Genomic DNA, 15510 nt, shown 5'->3' on the forward strand with positions numbered 1-15510 from the left:
GCTTCTCGGTTCGCGAACCGGGTCGCAAACTGGTAGCGAAACGTGAATTCGCCATTTTGTGTTTCGATTTAATTAAATTACTAGGTATAAGGGGGTACGGGAGACGTATCCTGACCCCTTTTGTTTTCTGAGGGTGGCTGAGGAGGCTCATATATGTTGATACATGTCTTCCAGCGGCTGTGCGTGAGCGTTTTTTTTTTTTTGCTGCGTGCCGTCTGTTAACGTTCGATTCGATGGAAATCAGGAACTGTTGACCGCCATTTTGTCACTGCGAGTAAATATTTTGTTAAAAATAATTGTTATAAATTAATCCTTATTGATAAACATTGTCTGCGCCATCTTGTCTTTTTTGCAATGCCACACTTTTGTTGAGCACGGCAGCCATTTTAGATGCCTTGACCAGACCCACTCTCTGCACGCCGCCGATCTTCAGCATGGCTCTCCACCCTCGCAAGCATCTCCCCCACGCACTGGTCACCCCCGCTCTCTCTCTCATGCATGGGCCAGAAACCTCCTCCCATGTGCGCTGCTCTTCCCTGAGAATCACACCCTGTGCCCGCCCGACACCACCCTTTCACCCTATTCACTACCGCACGCTCTGACACTCCTCTTCCTCTGTGTCCGATTGTCCAGGCCGGTCCCAGGCTATCACCTAGCCCTGCAGATGTAGTTTATGGCCCCAGCTGTAGAGAATCACCCCTCTTCAAAGGAGTTACAGTAGATCAAGGCCCCCACCCGATGAGATCCGTCACACCACACGCGTTCCTACTATCTGATAACCATCCTGTATTGTGCTTGGGGAGGGGATTCTCACTGTGAGGGTGTGTGGGACCGAGCCTGAAGCGGAAGATTCCAGGGATGCCTCTTTGTACATCAACGTTTTTACAATTATGTGTCACATTAAAAATATATAGCACTCCAACAAAGTAGTAGGATTATAACACTTTAATAACTTATAAATATATAGAACGCAACAAAAACAGTAAATACATTTAAACATTTTTTTGAAAAAAGAAGCAACAATGGTCAGTAGGTGTGTTTTGTGCGAATAGTCCCAAGGCAGCACAACGTGCTGAGTTCTGGACGGCACCCAGGTGATGTTACCTGGGTGCCGCACTGGTTTTTGGTATCCACAATGCAGCTCCGAAAAACGGCGTGGGGCGTCCCGGGGGTGCGCGGGGAGGCCTCGTCAGTAGCGGTCTGTTGTGCGAATAGTCCCAAGGCAGCAGAACGCGCTGAGATGTGGATGGCACCCAGGTGATGTCCAGTAAGTTGTCGCACTGGTTTTGGCATCCTACAATGCTGCTCCGAAAAACGGCGTGGGGCGCCCCGGGAGGAGGGGGGGGGGAGTCGGCGTGAACGGGCCTCCCCAGGTGGAGGCTCGTCTGCTGTACTGGGGCGCCCCTTTACCGTTTCAGTTGCCATTCCGCCCGCTTTTGCTACACTGTGCCTCATCCTCCATTCAGCTGTTTATCGCCCGCTCTTGCGGCTACAGCGTCTCGCTCACCATGTAGTTGAGTTGCGCCCACTCTTGCGGTGCAGCGATAGGCGGCTGCCACAAGACTCTTAAAATGGCGGACGGCTCTATGGATTTGGGCCTGGTCCACTAAAATGGCCCTGGGACACCTTGGAACTCGGACGTCCCCTGAGCCTTGAAGATTTTACAAAAGTCTTGGGGGCTCCCGACTCCTGCAGGCTTCCGGTGGGGAGCGGCTGCCATGATTGCTCGCGGAATGACCACGACAGAGCCACGAGATGGTGGTGCTCTCAGGCTGACGCCAGCTTCAGTCTGAAACATCTAGAAACAAGGTGGGGCTTTCATCGTTTGGGAAAAAAAATGTTTTAATCCAATGAAAAGTGTTATTTTTAGGTCATATGATCAAGCCTTCCATCATTAGGAAACCAAAAGTAAAATGAACCAATGAAAAGTGTTATAAAGAAGTCACATGACCTGTTATGCTTACGTTAGGCGCTGCTATAAAAAGCGTAGAAAATCCGTTGGCACGTGAGGCAGCGTCAGTAGCGGACCGATGTGCGAATAGGCCGAAGGCAGCACAACGCGCCAAGATCCGGATGGCACCGAGGTGGTGTCCAGCAAGTTGCCGCACTGGTGTGGCCATCCTACAATGCTGCTCCGAAAGTCGGCGTGGGGCGCCCCGTTGGCCTGTGAGGTCGCGTCAGTCAGTGGGGGCTGTTTGAGAAAGCAATGTGATGCTGTGCGTCGCCCCCAAGATGGAGGCTCCTCGGCTGCAGTGGGGCGCCCCTTGGTGTTTCACTCGCTATCCAGCTGAGTTGCGTCCGCACTTGCGGCTACAGTAGGCCGAAGGAAGCACAACGCGCCGAGATCTGGATGGCACCGAGGTGGTGTCTAGCAAGTTGCCGCACTGGTGTGGCCATCCTACAATGCTGCGCCGAAAGTCGGCGTGGGGTGTCCCGTTGGCCTATGAGGTGGTGTCAGTAGCGGACCGATGTGTGAATAGGTCGGAACCAGCACAAGGCGCCAAGATCCGGATGGCACGGAGGTGGTGTCATAGTTGAGAGTTCTGAGCAGCGCTTGTAACACTGTCTGAAGCTTATTTGCACCTGCTGCAGCTTCACTATTGCCCTGGTGTGGCCAAAGATCGCCCATGACATAGGCGGCCGGCTCCCATGGTCCGGCGGAAATTTTTTCCTTTTCCTTTCTGCATCTTGTCCCACAATCCGTTTGACCTTTAGACATGACCAGGTCCCTGAATGTGTGCAGGGGGACGCTATTGATTGAATCAAAATGGCGGCTTCACACAAAGCTGACTCAAGCGTTGCTGGTGATGCTATACAGACAAAAAATGGTTTTCAGTTTGTACATTCTTCAGGATTTTTCCATCCAAGTCTGCTTGAGAGTTTGTAGAACAATGGCTTTAGATCTTGCCCTCCCCTCTTTTGACTTTTGGTTCTTGTTGTCTATCTCTTCTGTTGTCATTTAACTGAACCTTTTTTGACTGCCGAAAGGGGTTCTGGTCCGACAGCTGGTTGGTGGAGACATTTTGACTATATCCTGGACCTGCCCGGCCTCGCCCAAAATGGCGCCGGTATAAATGGGACTCGTAACTCCTTGTTGTGTACTGGTTGCACAACCTTGATACCACGAGATACGTATGCAGTTTTGAAGCACATGGCGGGCGGGAACGAGAATTGATTGAATATTTCGACATCCCTATTGATATTAAGTTCTGATGTGTTATTGATTACTGTACTATTGAAAGTTCGAAATAACGTCACCCATGGTACTTGCCCGCAAATGTATATCTAGATAATTTTATTGTAAGTGGCCCTGTCGTATTTTAATTACAAAATGTACGTCCACCGATTCCGCAACTGTTAGACACCTTAGTTCTTGCAACCTAATGGCCCGCTCGTTGCGTTCCTCTACAGTGTAAATGCCTCCTCATCATATACGATTCCAGTTTGCTCCGTGGCCGGCCCACGTGGTTATAGGCCTGTATTTGTATACTGACATTTTCACAATAAAGGTTTTTAAAACAAAACATGGTAGTAGTATTTACATTGGTAAAGTTTTTAATTTTAGTCACTGTTTTCGAATCAGTAAAAGGCAAGTGAAATAAAGCAGTCCAATTACATGACGGATAAAAGGTATAATACGCAGGAACGCAGTAAAGATAAATGGTGAAGGGCTGTTGTGTTTTTTACTCCTGCAACATAAAGTGATCGATAAGAATTTGATATTCAGGCGTATCGGCGACTAAGACAGCAGGCCGAGCATCTTTTGCTCAACGGCTCCGTCATGGGACGAAGAAACGCCCTTTTTCTAGAAAAAGGAATATATTTTACTTGCAGGACAGTTGTAAATTTTCCGGGAAAATACATTAGCCTGGAACATTATAACATATATGTTTAAGAAAAAATAATGTTCGAAAGCAATAAAAAGCGTAATTTTTAGGTCATATGACCAAGCCTTTCATCATTAGAATAACAAAAGTAAAATGAACCAATGAAAAGTTTTATTAACAAGTCACATGACCTGTTATGCTTACGTTACGCGCTGCGCGCCGCGCCCCGGATCCCTTCCGGGAAGCTGCGCTTCGCGCAATGGAGTACTTCCGGGTGCGCTAACGCGGCGTGTCATATAACGCATTACGCGACAACGTAGGTCCAGAATATAGTCAAAATGTCTCCACCAACCAGCGGTCGGAACACAACCCCTTTCAGCAGTCTAAAAAGTTCTGTTAAATGACAACAGAAGGGACAGGCAACAAGAACCATCAGTCAAAGAGGGGAGGGCAAGTTCTTCCCTACCGGGTCACGTTGGGGCGCTACCGGAACTGATCGAATTGGTAGTCTACAGTGTTTCTGGATGTTTCAGACTGAAGCTGGCGTTAGCATGAGAGCACCACCATCTCGTATCTCAGTCGTGGCCATTCCACGAGCAATCATGGCAGCCGCTCCCCACCAGAAGCCTGCGGGAGTCGGGGGACCCCAAGACTTTTGTAGAATCTTCAAGGCTCAGTGGACGCTTTCGAGAATGGGGCCCAAGCCCTAGCAGACAAGCGTCCGAGTTCCAAGGTGTCCCATGGCCATTTTAGTGGACCACGCCCAAATCTGAAGAGGCGGCCACCATTTTGAGAGTCCTGTGGCAGCCGCCTATAGCTGCATCGCAAGAGCGGGAGCAACTCAACTACATGGTGAGCGAGACGCTGTAGTCGCAAGAGCGGGCGGTAAACAGCTGAATGGCGGAAGAGGCACAGTGTAGCAAAAGCGGACGGAATGGCAACTGAAACGGTAAAGGGGCGCCCCACTACAGCGTGTCTTCAGATCAAACGGATTGTGGGATAAGGTCCAGAATGGAAGAGTCATCAAAAGGCAAAAAGTTCCGCCGGACCCCGGGAGCCGCCGCCTATGTCGGGGCGATCTTAGGCCACGCCAGGGCAACACGACTTGGGGAGGGGGCAGAAGTCACGCGCACCCTCCCAGTCCGCGCCACCACACCGTATGTTGAAAATCTGAAGCCATCGTTCTACAAACTCTCAACCAGCCTTGGATGAAAAATCTTGAAGAATGTACAAACTGAAAACCAGTTTTTGTTTGCATAGCATCAGCAGCAACGCTTGCTATCAGAGTGCATGAGTTTCATGCTCGATCGATTGAGCTAGCCGGACCAGGCAACAAAAAGTATAAAATAGTTATGTAAATAGTTATTTAATAAAATGTTTTACCCTGTTACTTTGCTGGTGTGTTGTATATATTTATAATATTTGCATAGAGTTTATCGTTATTTTGGGTGGGGTGGGTGGCGGAGCCGAGCTGTCTTGCAGCCATCATGGTGTGGAGCTCAGTTCATCTCACTAGTTTCGTATTTCTCATGAAGGGTTGTTCCTAATGTTTCTATTTTAGCGAGGTCAAAAAGAGATCCCATTAGTGGCCTACTGATTTTGCTCGATTATTTTTTTTTTTACATGATTTTTCACTATCTGCAAAGACTAAACAGAGTATTGCGGCTTTGTGCTTGTTAGTAAATAGAGAATGAACCAAAGAGAATAAATTCTAAAATAGTAAATGCTTGGATAACAATCAATCAAATGGAGAGACAAGCAGGCACGACGGATTACAACGGGGGCAAAGGCCTGCGTTAACTACCCTTCACTATCTGCAAAGAGAGAGTACTTCTAAGAGAAAAGAGGGGGGGGGGCAGCGTTCAAAGCACATCAGCGTGCATAAATACGAAAATGTTTTTACCCATCACGTACTTGACATTTGACAGCTTTTGATATTTGCTATTAAAAAACCATTGAAATTCAATGAAAAAACCATAGGTTTTAGCCCATATATAGTTAGGGATTAGCATTTACAAAACCTTGAAAATTCACTGAAAAAACCATAGGTTATAGACCATATATAGTTAGGGATTAGCATTTACAAAACCTTATTTTACTCGCATAAAACCATTGAAATTCGCATATATAGTTAGTTGCGCTAACTATATATCGCGCACCCGCAATCCACTGCTGATGATGTCACATATTACATCATTCATGACATGGTCAGTGACATCACTGATGACATCACTGATGACATCTCAAATGACATCACTGATGACATCACTGATGACATCTCAAATGACATCACTGATGACATCAATGATGACATCTTAAATGACATCACTGATGACATCACTGATGACATCTCATTTGACATTACTGATCACATCACTGATGACATCATTCATGTGATTATACGATGAACCTCTTCAGACTCAGACTTTGTAAATGCTAATCCCTAACTATATATGGTCTATAACCCTATAACCTATGGTTTTTTCAGTGAATATATATATATATATATATATATATATATATATATATATATATACATATATATATATATATATTCCACCTTCGTCCATTAGTCTGATATTGTGTCATTTTAATTTTGCTCACTATAGCAAGGCCACTAGAGCAAGGGGCAATGGGTCAGCCTACTTCAGCTATTAGCTAAATTTACATGAATCATAATATTCTGCTCTTTCACAGGGGATATATCCACACACAAAGTAGTTCCTTTGGGTGCCAGGAAAACAATGGCAACGTATGTTTTTGGTGACCAAGACACAATTTTGCTTTTAGATGCAGTTTATTTTAGATTGGTGAGGGCCCAGCAGTTTCCCAAACAATAAAACCATGGCAGAACAAGATAAGCCTTGGCAAAGCCAAAAGGCTGGTGGCCGATGCTATATCTATTGTATTTGCCAAGGCTTGTTTTTCTTTTTTTATGACACGACCTCTGGTGAAGACCGACAGCCGTCTCTTACCAGACCTCAGTAATGGGGAGCAGTCAACCATTCTTAAAGCAGGCCTCAATCAGCACTATCCCCGCTTTCACTTGCAGATTAGTTTGCTCAACTTCAACTAATGGTCACAAAGGTTGATCCTTAATTGAGCTTGACCAGTTAAGCATTAATTGGGCCTGCCTCTTGTAAGCGCTCAACCAGGGCACAGCTACACACTCCCCAAAAAGCTTTCACATGTAGCAATGTCGTTTACATATGCTCTAAACTGAGATCTGGTTAACAATGGTATGATAAAAGTGAATGGTCAACAGTTCGATTGGGTTTATGATGATGGATAGTGACACTTAGTATGGCCTTTTGATGTCATGATAGATACATTTTTCTTTGGGAAGCATGTCAACTTGCAATGTTACCCGAAGTGGCATTTGCTCGTTTAACAATAAGTGTGTTCACTCTCTCTTAAGTGGGGTCAGCTGACAGCAGAGTTCAGCTTCGACGTAAACAACCCCCCTCCTAATAATCTCACCGGTCCGGCTGGATTCCACAGCCCGGGTGAAACCGAGACTGGCTGTAGCCCGGGGCCCGCCAACAATGTCGTCTTTGCGCTCCTGGGTTTTTCCTCTACATTCCTGTCATTGCAGGTGACAACGGCGCGCGCAGCCAGGCCTTCCCTGAGGTGCGGCGACGCAGCGGTAAAGCAGGGCGGGGAGGAGTGTCCCGTCCTGTTTACAAAGTATTCATCGATTTATGCGCAATGAATGTAAAAAACGTTAGGGTAGTCTATGTCAGTGATTTAGTTCCTTTTCATATTTCATGCTTTACTTAATGTCGCATTCTCTACGGGTGTTAGCTATTTCCAGGATGTTTTGTTTCTGTATATTTTTCGTGTAGCACATTACACTTATAACATGCATTCTTTCAACTGAGTAGCATCAAGGTGTTTATAACGGGCCACGATTGAGCGGGCCGGAGTTGAGGATGAAAGCAGTGCAAGCTTCTCACAGGGTGTTCCTGGCCATCCAATCCTTGGCTTCTCTGTAGAGCGCACAGAGCAATATAGACATGAATTTCAGTTGCAGCTATAATTATGGGCAAAATATGTTTTTAGCAGGCATACCAAAATATTGACTGGGTGAAAGAAAAAAAAAACGCAGTGCTTACTAGTAAGTGGGTGCATCGTGTGTTTAGGGGGTGGTGAAATGAAGGACATGCAATGAAGTGCATTCAGGAGAAAGTGAAAAGCGGGTGCTGTACAGGAGAGAGATGGGGTGTAATATATGCAGTGGGACGAGAGGAGACAACTAATGCTTACAAGTCTGAGTGAACATAAATGGAATGATCGAGACAATCTGATGACCACTATCCCTTCCACAAGCAAGCCTCTGTAATGTTTAATTGACAGTCTCTAAATTTGAGAATTAAAATATTTTCAATATTAATTATTTACAACACTGATCTTAAACAGCTAAGGATCATTGACAAAGACAATGGACCTGGCTGGTTTTAGGTGTATGTCACTTGTTGTGTCATGTATCTCGACGCAATAACAGAAAGCTCAGAGAGGCACCAAAATACTGGTTGGGTGGCACAGCATGGAAATCACAGACAATTAAGTTATGGGGTTAAATCCCGCACTACATTACATAGGCCACGCTCCTTTTAGAGACTCCCACACACACACTTTTTCATTCCACTTAAAGCCCTTGGTGAAGGCATTGGAGAGCCGAGGCCTCTTTGAAAGAAGACATCAGAGACATGGTAACCAGATGGCACCATACCACTGAGGTAACACTTTGCCAGTTCTAGAATTTGATTTTATGTATCATTGATATCAGATTTGCTGGTCCCATTGGCTCAATTAAAATGAGCCAAGACTACAACTCACAGAATGCATTGATATGTAAACGCAATGCCCGGGATTGGAAAACTGGAGTACTAGTGACATGGAGCCATCTGGTCACCCTAATCAGTGAGAATTTTTTAGAAAAAGTACACAGAGTCTAATAGAGAATTGACCAGAGAAAAGAGAAAGGGAATTCCTCTATGAGGCAAAGTTTCACAAGGGTATGAGGGCCTCAGAGAGTACACGGTTTAGGAGAATTAAGTAATTAGAAAGAGATAGTTGTCCCAGTTCTGCCAATTAACCCTCATCTATGGTTAAACTAACACAAATGTGTTACTGCCACTACATTCCTGCAATTAAATATTATATCTCACCAGTCAGAGCACCTTCAGTTGCTACGTTATCGTGCCTTACAATTGCATTGCCAGTGCGTGGAGCATGAACCAGTGGGCGAGCCACTGAAAGATAGAGTTAGGCTCGAGCCAGGTGCCTGGCTCTGGTTCAGGCTCAGCTCGATGTCCTCTTGACCCCTCGAGTCCAAAACAAGCTGACCATTCATGTGGCTGCTGCCTGCCACTCAGGCTGTTACCTCATGTGCCAGGAACTAATGGCAAAGCTTTGATGACAAACCATTAATATAAAACGGACAAAAAAGAAACAAATACCCTTCTAGTGGCCGAATTGCAGAGCGTAAAACAAGAAATTCTGACTTCCCGATTTGACAAATTTGTATGGTTCTAGGAAAATATTTTCTTTTCACAAACACTCCTTTTTCTTCATTATCACATTTAATAATGCCTTCAGATACGTGTATTCAGGGTATATGCTATACAATAACATTTTGTTTACTATAATGTTGCTCCATCTGCAATAAGAATACACTTTTCTACGAAAATCAAGTTAAACATATTTTAATGTGATGTTTTTTGCATGGTTTTTATATGGCAAATATTTTCAGGGCTCAGATATTGCAAAGGCTCTTAGTACCAAGCCAGACCCTTGGCTCAGCTCTTTCTGTTAATTTGTTGATTCACCCTCATCTATGAGCATATCTCTTAAGTGTTTAGTTTCTGCTGTAGCTCAGTGGTCAAGCACAATCAGGGTCAAAGGGAGGTCACAGGAGAACATGCACTGCAGCAGTACACAGCTTGTGCAAGCAGGCATTCAAAGACATAGCCCCCTGCACCTCGAATGCTGCTGAGAACTCACATTGAGCAGTGGCCACAGCTTCCAGCCATCCATCCCTTTGTTGAGGACTGAGCTATAGACCCGAGAAAACCATCCAGGCTTGCAGCGATCATCAGGAACCACAGACTCAACATCGTCTCCTATGCCGAAGGCATCGAGCTGATTCTCTCCCTCAACAAAGAACCCTCAGTCGCCAAGAACAACTTCCACAATGGGATGTCGACACCTGGATGAAGGACAGCTGCCTCAAGCTCAACTCGGAAAAGACTAAACTCCTCATCCTTGGCTCCACCCCCTCTGCCTGGTACGCCTCCTTGTGGCATGCAGCACTCAGAACTCCCTACACCCACAGACCACACTCGAAACCTCAGCTATATCCTGGACTCCTCGCACAACATGAACTACCAGATCAATGCTGTCTCATCATCCTGCTTCCACACGCCATGCTTGCTCCGAAACCACATGCAAGGCTTGCCCCGAAAGATCTTCAAGTGGATCTCCACCGAGTCAAGAAAGATGGTCACTCACACACTCATCAGCAGTCGACTCAACTATGGCAACACACTATACGCCGGCATCACCCAGAAACTCCTCATGAAACTGCAGAACATTCAGAACACCTCAACCAGACTCATCGTCAACATCCCCCACTACAGCCACATCACTGCCCACCTGTGAGACGTCCACTCGCTCCAAGCCAACAAAAGAATCACCTTCAAGCTCATCACACACACCTACAAAGCCCTGCACGACGTGGGGCCAGCGTACTTCAACCACCACCTCACATTCCACGCACCCACCAGAGACCTCTGCTCCGCCCAAGTAGCCCTGGCCACCGTCCCATCAATCTGCAAGAACACAGCTGAGCAAGATCCTTCTCCTACCTCGCAGCAAAGACCTGGAACACCCTGCTTCTCTGCCTCAGGCAATCACAGTCACTGCCTCAATTCAGGAAGGACCTCAAGACCTGGCTCTTCGACTGAATCACAGTGCCTTCGACGGATGACCAGTCCCCCTCCCCCAGTGCCTCGAGACCCTTAGGGACCGGATCCCCCAGCATGCTCCACGCCCTCCCATCACCCACCCAATAATTTAAAACTTGAGATTTAGGTGGGTGTAAAGAACGGCCATGTTTAATATCAACACAACATAAACATGACGATGCATAATTATCAAAACGTTATTAAAAATTGCAAATCAGAACACAAAATTAAACTGTACATTATGATTATTAATCTTCACACAGAATGTCATTATCCCCCCAGCACCAAGAGGCCCTCTGGCTAGGCTCTCCCCAGGAAGCGATGCCCACGCGAGGTGCAACCCACCTGCGTCATAGAGTGATGGGCCCCAGCCCTCGTAACCTTGTCCGCCATTCCAGGGCACCACCACTCCTCCACCAGGTTGACCAGGGACCCAGGAGGCTCGTACCTGTCGCCCTAGCCTCCCCAACCGGTGGTCTCCATCCCCCTGTGGAGAGCTTACCCTCTCTCCCCTCAGTGCTGGCCTAAGGGAGTGCTCAAGGTGGACTCCCGTCTATGCCATCTATCAAGATCAGTGTTCCAATGTCTCTTTTCCGCCACCCCCTTCGAACTACTTAGCTAAGGGACGGGTGGGTGGGAGTTTAAAGAAAACAGGCTACCGAGCCTGGGGGTAAGGGGGCCGATGGTGCGAGCAGGTCATGACGCAGGCGAGGAAAGAGGCCGACCTGGTTGCGATTGTGACCTAAATAGGTCACGGCCTCTGACCCCGCCCGCGCCGGAAAAGCGTCACCGCCACCCGGAAGGACTTCCTCCACCCGGTCGCCTCCCATAGGGTGGACGACCGGCTACACTCAGCGAATGGGGTGCGTGGGCCGGGGGGCCGGCCCCTAAAGGCGGGCTCGTCTAGCCTCGCCCTTGGTATAGGGACCGGATCCCCCAGCATGCTCCACGCCCTCCCATCACCCACCCAATAATTTAAAACTTGAGATTTAGGTGGGTGTAAAGAACGGCCATGTTTAATATCAACACAACATAAACATGACGATGTATAATTATCAAAACGTTATTAAAAATTGCAAATCAGAACACAAAATTAAACTGTACATTATGATTATTAATCTTCACACAGAATGTCATTATCCCCCCAGCACCAAGAGGCCCTCTGGCTAGGCTCTCCCCAGGAAGCGATGCCCACGCGAGGTGCAACCCACCTGCGTCATAGAGTGATGGGCCCCAGCCCTCGTAACCTTGTCCGCCATTCCAGGGCACCACCACTCCTCCACCAGGTTGACCAGGGACCCAGGAGGCTCGTACCTGTCGCCCTAGCCTCCCCAACCGGTGGTCTCCATCCCCCTGTGGAGAGCTTACCCTCTCTCCCCTCAGTGCTGGCCTAAGGGAGTGCTCAAGGTGGACTCCCGTCTATGCCATCTATCAAGATCAGTGTTCCAATGTCTCTTTTCCGCCACAAGGGCGACTAGGGGCCATAGGTCCGTCGCCCTTCCCCCCTTCCAGGAGATGCAGCACAAAAGACCAGATTCCATTGATCCAGGCGTTCATCCCAATCTCTGACAAGTGCACTCCATCATGATGAAACATAGCAGGGCCAGAGATCAGCTTATGGGGTAAGTGTAGCAAGCGGCCCTTCGCTGAGCACAGCTTTGCCAACTCACCATTCAGACGTCTCACTGATATGTTCAAAACCCTAGCCCTGATGCCATTGCCCCAACATTTCCTTGGTATCATACATGACCATGCAATTCTGGCCTGTGGGAAGGTGTGACCCAGCCAAGAAAATTCCGCGAGGAGCGCCTCCTTGACTGCCAAGCGTCCACGGTCCACCATGTCGTTGCCGCCCAGATGGATTATGATTAGGTCCGGGGACTTCTTTCCCTCGCGTTCTTTAATCTCCTCCACGAGCCGCCGCAGATGCCGGATGCGCATTCCTCCCACACCGTGCCATAGAAATTCCGCCCCGACCAAACTCGGAGGTTTCCTCAGACGGCGCCGTCGCAGATGCTCAGCTGCCCGCCGTACGAATGAGTGACCCAACACCCACACCACCATTCCCGGCATACTAATCAGAGAGGAAATAGAAAAGTTAAGCAAAATCGTGGCCAAAACTTTTTGTCAAAGCAATTCAGGGCGAATGTAACGCTTAAAACAATCGGACGACCAGCGGCCCACTTTTTTCACAGCCACAGTTGACAACCCTGCCCCTGCCGGTAAAGTTGCTGCCCCTATTCTGAAGGAATGGGAAGAGTAACCCGCGCCCCCTAGACCCAGATCTGTTAATGCCTTCTGCAACACCGCCTTGAATTGGAACTGCGATACGCACTCTCCACTTTCGTGTATGAACAAGGCTGCCCACTCCCACCCTCTAGGGCGTAAGGCTAGATACTCCTGCATGCAGGCAACCGGGCATACCGGGGCTCCCAGAGCGGGGCGCAGCTGAATCACCGCCCCCTTACCCGCCTGGTCGGTCTTTGATTTCCTAAGGATCACCACCAGGTCACCATGTTCAAATCTCGTATCCCTAAACTGAATCCCCCCTCCCTGATTGTTACGGGAAGGCCCTACAATCTCGCCCAGGCGGAAGGCCCCAAAAATGCCAAGGAAAACACTGCTGCAAAGAACCTGCCCTCATATGCTGAGGTGCAGAGCCGAGGCAATACTCCCAGGATGTCCCCCCAAAGTCCTCACATCTAAAGGGCGTCTGCAATCCCGTCTAGGCCCCTCTAGCCTGGCCCAACCCGATAAAGCCTTCTTAACTACAAAAGATGTCCCAGGATCATGTGAACCAGCCAATCTAGCGAAGAACCCCACCGCTGAGATATGGACGGCCTCTGACCCCGCCCGCGCCGGAAATGCGTCACCGCCACCCGGAAGGACTTCCTCCACCCGGTCGCCTCCCATAGGGTGGACGACCGGCTACACTCAGCGACGGGTGCGTGGGCCGGGGGGCCGGCCCCTAAAGGCGGGCTCGTCTAGCCTCGCCCTTGGTATACGGGTGAGCAGTCACGCTTTACAAGATACCTGATTAATTGATATCACCGCCTAGTGAGCAGGGTCTGACTCCAGACAGAAAATAGGACCGGGCACCAAAATAAAAAATGGTCCTCATTAGCGGATCAGATAGCTAAAAAAATTGGACCAAATTTGCTAATCGATATATAGGTGTTTTGCAACAAAGTAAAACATAGCTCTCTGGGAATCCTGTCAGTGCAGCACTGCTGAGGAGAGAAGAGCACAGTTTTAGGAGGGCGAAGGTGGGAGATGGGAAGGCACAGAGTATGGTGCGAGTGGGTGGCAGGAGGGCTGGCATTCTGCATTTTTTACATTACGTTTTTTACATTTGGGAAAGGTAGGAGAGACCATGTTAAAAGTGGCTCCCCATTATTTCTCTGCCACTGCATAGCAGTTGGAATTAGAAGCAGATAATGTTGGGGGCTATGTATAGCATAAAATTATAGCTGGGTAAAAAGTGAAATATCTCCAATTTGCACTGTTAGTACTCTGTGGCTCTAAATTCAAATTCAAATATCTTTATTCGATTGTAAACCTTACAATCATAAAAGCACAATTCATAAACATACAGTTAAAAACAATCCAGCTATTACATTTATGAGACAAATATTTCTTTAGACAATATAAAAGACAGAAGTAACAGGCAGAATGAACATTTAAAAAAAATATATATAAATAGTTACAGTACAATAAAAAGGTTAAAAATACCTAACGGCATTAGCAGCATAATTATCCCTCTGTAGCTCTATATTTAGCACACTATTTATGTACAGCACAGTACTTGTAATCACATTGCTTCCCCAACGTATTTTCTACACTACAGTAAACATAATGTAACTAATATTTTATTCCCACAGAAGCCGGTCGTGCCTCGGGAGGATGACTAGCGTGTGACAGGGCACCTAATAAAATGTGGGATAATGCTGCCCTCCAGTGGCAAAATTAAACAAGCACAGGACGGAAGAATTGCGGAAAGCTGTCTTTCTTGCTTAAGAAAATAAATATGCCAGGTTAGTACATTTTGTATGGCTGAACTGCCCGTTGCCGGTTACATGGTAGGCGTTATTTCGCAGCATTTTTTTTGATCCCGGAAGGATAATAGATTCTGAGCTGTCTCGAACCCTGTGACCTGCAGGGTTATACAGATCCCTGCAGCGGGTACCATAAAATACTGCGCTATTGTACAGCTCCGTGGGCATTTTAAGGAAATGATATTACTGCGCCGTATTTATTCCACTCTGTCGTATCTCCGCGGCTATAGCACCACAGACATAACATGGTACGTTTATCCTGAAGACGCAACCATCCATGGAACTGTCAAGTTGTGGTCAGAACTCAGAAGTATGTCAGATGCCCCGGCTGCAGCCGTTATGACATATCTGATATCTCGGCAGTAGGCGCGTGAACCCGACGGCTTCACCTTACTTGAGTGAGCTCCCTGGCCTGAGTGATCCGCTCTGGCTCATCGCCTCACATGACGCCTGCAGCTGAGAAACAATGCGGCCTTGTGATGGGAGACGAGGTTCCAGTCGTGTGACTGGGACGGGCTGCGGGTGTCCGCTTCATCTTTAGCGCCGAAAGCATTCTGGAGATGAAAGGAGGCGAGGATGGATGCAAACAGGGCTGTCACGGGTCTGACAAAAAGTTCCTTCTTCACTGTCCTGAACATCATACGCTGAATTCACTCAGGC

The sequence above is a fragment of the Lissotriton vulgaris genome, chromosome 2_1, assembly GCF_964263255.1.
Source record: "Lissotriton vulgaris chromosome 2_1, aLisVul1.2, whole genome shotgun sequence".
Lineage (NCBI taxonomy): Eukaryota > Metazoa > Chordata > Amphibia > Caudata > Salamandridae > Lissotriton > Lissotriton vulgaris.